Here is a 7,210-nt window from a genome sequence, read left to right on the forward strand (position 1 = left end):
CCCCCCCTCCGCCCCCGGCTGCTCTCTCTGAGCTCAGCTGACTCAGTTTCCCGGTCAGCCCGGCCGTGTGATTGCAACAGCTGATACAGTGGTTTAAGGAAGCTTGAGCTCCCAGTGCTTTCTTGAGGTGGCTGTATAGCTGTGGTGCGTGTCCTGGGGTTGTTGGGAGCCTGGCGGGTTTGTCAGGCTTTGCTGGCGAGTCTTGTTTGGTGCTTTTGCTGCCTAAATGGCAGGCAGCGCAGGAAGCCTTTTTAATGCCAGAAGCAAGATTATTGGGGTAATTTAACTTAATCCCTGATACCCATGATCAGTTTTTGAGGAGATTGGGTCGTCTAGGAAGGTACCTGGTGTTACTGGAGGACTGCTAGTGGAGAAATTCCAGTGCAGATCTAAGTAAATTCACTGGTGAATTACCGTTCACCTGTAGTCTTGAGTTCTCTTTCGAGGCTAATTCTGAATTCCAGCCATTGTCTCTTTTCTAGATCAGTGTGTACAAACCTGGAGAGCTGTGAAGGTTTTGCTCTGTGATAACTCATTACCTGTGGTCAGCTCATCATCTTAATTAGTCAGTGCTAAACTGTTCCTCTGTATCAGTGATCTGCTTAACAGTTTTCACTCATGACTGTCCAGAACCTGGATCACAAATCACGAAGAACAAACCCACGTCTCTTGAAATAGGCTAGAAACATATGTGTCCAGAGATGTCGGTTGTTTTGGTCAATGGGACTATAATTATTGTTCTTTCTTCTAAAAATGCTAGTTAAGCATCGACTTTATCTTGATGATTATTGCTGAGCGATTGAAATTAATATTGACTATCTAGAGGGATCCTTGGCCAGCTGAACCCTGGATGCAAGTTACCTGGAGTTGCTCACACAAACATTAAACAACAGAATGGGAACAGAGTGCTGTGATGTGCCTCAGTCTCTACCTCAAAAATACCCAGGGTATTTTTACTTAGGACAGAAGCCCCTTTTCAGCCAGACTTCTTTGCAGCTCTGTGCTTGCAGTGTCTGTTGTTCTTGCTATGAAGCCCAGGGCCTGAAAGAGGGCGGTGGGAGGTATTCCTGCTCTCTTTCTCGTTAGAAGTCTCAACACGCCCTAAACTATCACTTTATCGCCTTCCCTACAGATAACTTCCTCTTTATAGTTTTTCTGTATTTATAGCTTCTCTTTTTTTGTTCCCGCCTTGCCTTCTGAACCAAGTTGCGTAAACTTAGGTCTCCCCTGGAGCGGTGTTTTCTGCATTTGGAATGAGTCAGTTTGGAGTTCCCATATGTTTGTCTTGGTATTGTTACTGTCCCATCCCTGACAGCTCTCTGGTGCCAGCTGCTGCTGCTGTGCTCCTCGTCAAGCTTCATTCAGTGCTTGAAGGCTGTTCCAAGTTCACTGCCAATCTCATTCCTCCTCCACTTGGCTTTCTGTGCCCCTGTCTAGTGTGCTCTTGTAGAAGGATCTTCCTTCAAAGGAACGTTGCTCTTGATCACTTATATAGGTTTGTGGTCAGACTATTTCTTTCCTCTGTCCCTTTAGTTCTAATTTTCCCATTTCAGTATCTGTTTTCTGTACTCCACAGACTTTTAATGTGCCTTTTTTCTCTCCCAGGTGCGCTTGTCTGCACTACATCCAGGCAGCAGTTAGCTTATTAGCAGCCAAAATAAGTACTTATTACTTATTTACTCACACATTCTTCTCTACCATTTCTGTGTTGTCTTCGCTGTTGCCTCTTGCGTGTGAGTCTGGCTCTGTCGTTAGTCCCAGTCCTGGACCAAGTGATCACCTTGGCCATGGAGAAACCCTGAAGGACCAAGGCTGTTCTGGGGCTGGCCCTGGGAATTCGGTATCCGGCTGGTCACTGGTATTGACAGTGTTTGGAGGATGTTGTGCTTCCAGGTCTGAAATGCTGCTCCCTCTTGTATGCTTGGATCGGTCTGGAAGCACAAAGGAATTGAATCCTCAGCTTCAGGACTTGGGCTGACAGCTTAGCGCTGCCGGAAGGAGGAGATCATGCTTTTCTGCATGATCCTCCATCATCTTTGTTTGTCTGATCACAAAGTAAGCCGATTTGAAGTCTCGCATCTTGATGAGTCAGAAATAGAGAGCAAAATAAGCTCTCTGTGATGAAGCAGGCTCCTGAGCTGGCTTTAAGAAGGGGCAGGAAAACATGACCAGGACTGACGGGAGGACGTGAGAGCTGTTTTGGCTTAGGCTTTCTCTTGAAACCCTCGGCAATAATATGTTTAATCCCTTCTTTCAGCTCCAAAAGTCCTGGTGCTTTGGTTGTTTCTCAGCCAGAGGTCCTCGTGTGCTGTACACCTGTGCTGGATATCGCTTGGAGCCTGCTTGGCCCTCTCTGTGGTAGCCAGTTCCTGCTTCTGACACAAGGTGTCAGTGAAGGGCTTGGAGCTGCTTTCCTCTGCTTCATGGATCTGTTCTTGAGTGGAATCTGTCTTGGATAACCAAACTTATGAGTCACCCAGACTTCTGCTGTCAAACGGATGGTGAGCCATCTCCAGCTCCTAAAAGCTGTGGTAGCCTGCTAGAGGTCTGGTATCGCCACTGGAGAATAAAAAGCTGTTGATGCAGCTGGACAGCGGTGCTGCTTTTAAGAACAGGGTTCAATCGGGGTCTGGAATGTAGGTTATCGGCAGGCTTTACCATTGGTCTGCAATGCTCTGTACTGCAAAAAGTATATGGAGCCTGGGAAGTGTACAAAAGCATCTTCTTTAGAAACAGGAATTTCTTTACCTCCAAGTCAGCGTTCACGAGCCTCCTGTTGCTAATACTCCTCTTGCTTCCACAGGAACAGTGTAGGAAACCGAGGTCTTTCTGACCTGCCAGTGTGATAAAGGTGACTGGTATGGTGAAATCTAGCAGCAGGGCTTGTCACCTTCTAGCTGGGTAATGAGGCTGTGAAATAGCCAGCTGAGAAGTGGCAGGTAGTTGGCTCAAGCTTGTTAGTGTGAGCCTCTGTTGGGAGAGGCTTTCCAGAGGCTGCGTGTTTCCACCACCTCTCTGTGGGTGCTAGTGCTTCTGTCCATGCAGTCAGCTCAGCTGGGGACTTGCACGCCTTGTGGAAACAGCGGTGTGCATGTGGAGGGATGAGATCTGTCCTGTCTTTGGCTTAACCTGTGTGTGGAACTAGTCTCATGCCCCGCAGTCTGTCATGTTTTATTTGTGCATCTCAGCCTGCGGTTTATGAGTCTGCTGTGGACTTGTTCTGTGAAAACTCCTGGTTTTTCAGTCCTTGTAACTCCGAGGTAGTGGTGTCGTGTCACATCAGCTTGGGGACGAGCAGAGTAACCATCTGAGCCCCAAAGGTGTATTTGGGAGGTGAAGGGTGACTAGGAGAAGCAAATACATGATTCTTGTAGAAAAAAAGGATTTCCAAGACTGTGGTTCTCTCTCATCTCCTCAGTTTGGTCCACAGACCTCCATTTCTAGGATGCATGTGAATCAACAGTGAAATTGGAGAGCTTGAAGCAAGTAGGTGACACTTGTCCTAGACTCTGGCTCCAGAATGGTCTGCCTGAATGGTACCCTCACACATGCCGGAGCCTTGTTTTCTGTCAGATTAATCTGTGGCAACACATAGTGAGCACCAAACTCTTGATACAGGGCTGGATGGTGTGGAATAAGCCACGACTGGACAGGTTGGTTGGTTGTTTTTAAGTCTTGAAGAGTATTTCCAGGGTTGCTGCGCAGAAGGGGTGTGCTGCTTTCGGTCAACTCAGGAGTGGATACTAAAGGCTTGCTGTCCCAAATGCCTTTTCAGTGTAAAGACATCCACTTCTCTCCCACTCTCTCCTCTTCCCTCTTTCTCCATGCAGAGGAAAGGTGATGAAATATATCGAAGTGCACTGAGCACGCGGTTGAGCCACCAGTGCTTCATGCGATGGGGTGAAGTGTGTCTGTCTTCCCGTTGCCTAACCACAGGACGGCTAGACGCACCGAAGCAAAGGCCTGCCTGGGCAGAGCTGTGGGCTCTTGCCTCCAACAAATGGATGTGTGCACCAGGCTTCTGCCGAGTGCAGTGTGTGCTTTTGTTTTCATAGTCCCAAGAATCTTTTTTCTCCCCTGGAGGCTGCCTTTGCTTTATGGTGTTACATACTGAGTGTTCGCCATATCTCCTTTTGCTGAGAGAAGAGCGGGAGAGGCTGTGCTACCCTTCTCTCTTCATTTTATCATAGTGGTCCTGGAATTTCGCCCCAGAAAGGCTGGAGCTGGGCTTCTCTTTCAGCTTAATTGCATGGGCAGTGTGTCCTCTCTTGTGTAGAGAAGTTGCATTGCTACCAGAGCTACAGACTACCTCAAAGAGTGCTTTTGGCACCTCGGTCCATGGTGGAACTCACAGTGTTCTCCTGAGTGTGGGGGGAGTGGGATAGATCCTTTCCTATGCAGCTCCTTTGCTGTACAACCAAGCAGGGAGAGGCCACTTCATGGTTCTGAAGTGTGGCCGTGCTTAGATCCATCTTGAACTCTGAGAATGGTTCAGTCTGAACCCCGAACTTGGTGGGGTGTAGAAGCCAAGCCATAATATGGTAGGGACCTTTCAAAAGCACGATGACGATGCTGTCTGTCTCCTGACATCTAGGAGCCCTTTGTGAAAAGCTGACCCTTGCTTGCTGGGACTGTGCAGGAGGACTGGCCCTGTCCCCAAGAGCTTTCATCTGCCAGATGAGGTAGAGCATATGGGAACGGTGAGACCTGAGGAGGGTATAGACCATTCCTGTCCTGTGAATGCGGGCTGCTCGTGCAGCAACAGAGCAGTAGCCGAAAGGCTGTCCTGCTAATCTCGGTGCTTTGTCCTGCGTCCTCCAGTGTAACCACTCACTGTGGCTGGTTAATCAGCTGTCCTGTTAAAATAAGCTCAAGGAAAACATTATTTATTGGAAGAAAGATGGCACTTCCACGGCCTGCTAAATCATGGTGGCAAACAAACACTGTGGTCTCTGGCTTCCTGCAGGGGTCAGCAGAGGCTCTTTGCTGTTTGTTCTGGCCTCCTTTACTGGGCAGAGACCTGCTTCATAGCTTCTCCTAGCTAAACTTCAAGCAGCAGCTGAGGTCAGCTTCTAAGCACTGGTGCAGCTTCAGCCCTTGTTTGGGTCCTGCCCCTTGTTAGAAGATGATGGGTGTCTGGGTTTCTTGGCAAGTATTACCACTCGGCAGCCTGTCAGTGCTTTTCGTCTTGTTGTTTTTCCTCTGCTGTCGGCTCCTGCAGTGTGAGACTGCTTTCTGCCCTGTTTCTCTTAGCTTGTGGATGATTTGTTGCCTCTCCCTTAAACCGCTGCACTAGGTGCCGGGCCGATGTCCTGTTAGTGTACTGGACCTCTGAGGTTACAGCCGTGACTTAGTGTGGTCTGCTTTTAGAGAGGGGGGAAAAAAGGGTATGTAGGGGTGAAGCTTACTGGAAATGCAGGCAGATTAGGAGGGGTTACCTCGCCTTTTGGAAGGATCAGGAGAGGGGTTCCAAAGGAAACAAGACCTGGCCATGGTGGGTTTGAAGCTCTGAGGGGGGTGAGTTCAACCCCAGGAAGGGCTGGGCTAGGAACACAAGCTGCTGTTTGGTGCTGAGGACATCTCAAACAGAGAGGTTAAGAGCTAGAGGTGAGACACTGATGAGGAAAAGGGCCAAAGACGACACTTCTCTGTGTCCGGCTGTGGCCCAGAGGAATTTGCTGCCTGGCAGCAGAGGAGAGGTGGCATATCACTGCTAGTCGTGTGCAACCACAGAAAAGGTCTTAAATGCTGCGGGGAATGAAGGGTCTCTGGGTGCTTCTCAGGTGAGATTTCAGAGAAGCAGCTTCAAGAGTGTCTGAGATGCCTATAAACAGACCAAACGGACAGCAACAAGCCAAATTGTAATGACTGCAGTCTTCTGAAGGGAGACGTGGGCGATGTAGCTGATCTGCAGACTGCTGTGGAATCCCGCAGCTACTTTACTGCCTCAGGCCTGGGAGATGGCAAACGATATTTTAATTTTTATATATGCAGTGATGGCCCCAGGTGCTTTGGAGTGAGATGTTGGGGTTACAGCAGATAACTGTGTGAAAACGTCAGTTCAGCTCAGAAGCTGCAAAAGCTAATTTGATGCCTGTGTGTGAGAAGATGAATCAGTCCTTGCCTGGAAGTGCTTGAGCCCTTACCTTGATTCAGAGCTCTGCAATGCAGTTACGGGAGGATGCTGAAGAAGGAAGGAGTGGAAGCGTGAGCTGGTGGGGCCATGGGTCGCTCTGTCTGAGTAGGGCTTATAGGACAGGCTTTGATGACTGACAGATGTCTGAAAGACTGAGTAGTGGCTTGATTCTTTGTTATGACAAAGCAAACTTGCAGGAGAGGTTAGCAGTATTACTGTGGATCTGAAGTCTCTCAAGAAAATGTCATCTGAAATGTCGAGGTGTGGTGTTGGCACAGCAGTGTGTTGAATTAAGCTTCAGTTGTGTTTATGCCTCATGTACAGCCAGCTGCATGGAAACCAGAGGGCCTGATCCGAGAGCTGAAAGGAGGTTGCTGTAAGTACATGTCATGGTAATCTTGAGTGCAAGCCTACTTGAATACTCAGCAGAAAAAGGCTGTCGTTCTGACAAGCTGTTGTGTTCTTGCACGAGGCAGCTTTCTGGGAACTGTGACCTGGCCATAATTTACCAGCTTTTGCGGGGGAGGAGAGAAAACAAAAGCGTTGTGGTAATTCAAGCACTCCCTTGCCAAATGCTCGCTCAGTCTGTTTCTTAAAGTGCGTGAATCGCTTGGAAAAATGCCGGAACAGGCAAACATACCTCTCAAAAGCAGTCGCTGGGTTGAGGCCGTGTGCTGCTGTTAGTCAGCGTCTGGAGGACCTCATCGGGAGCGGCTGGGCTCTAGGTGCAGGTCTCTCTCCCTTTCGGCAGGCAGCTGGGGAAGAGGCACGGCAGAAGGCTCGCAGCCAGCGTCTCGTCAACATGCAGCGTGTGGGATCTCTGGCAGCCGCCCCTGCCGAGGTGCTGCTGTTGCTGCCAAAGGCCGACTCCAGTTCGCTCTGATCTTGCGTTAGGAAATAGGAACTTGAGCTTTTGGAGAGCATGGGGCTTGCTCAGCAGTGGGTCCGCTTATTAGTCACCGTGCTACTGGGACAGCTCTTCTGGCAGGGGATTTGTGAAACCACGGGATTAGTCCGTTCTTAACTGAGAAGCCTGACATTAAAAACTCTCAAACCCCCTTGGCTGAGGCTCGG

The sequence above is a fragment of the Fulmarus glacialis genome, unplaced genomic scaffold (assembly GCF_000690835.1).
Source record: "Fulmarus glacialis isolate BGI_N327 unplaced genomic scaffold, ASM69083v1 scaffold4002, whole genome shotgun sequence".
NCBI lineage: Eukaryota > Metazoa > Chordata > Aves > Procellariiformes > Procellariidae > Fulmarus > Fulmarus glacialis.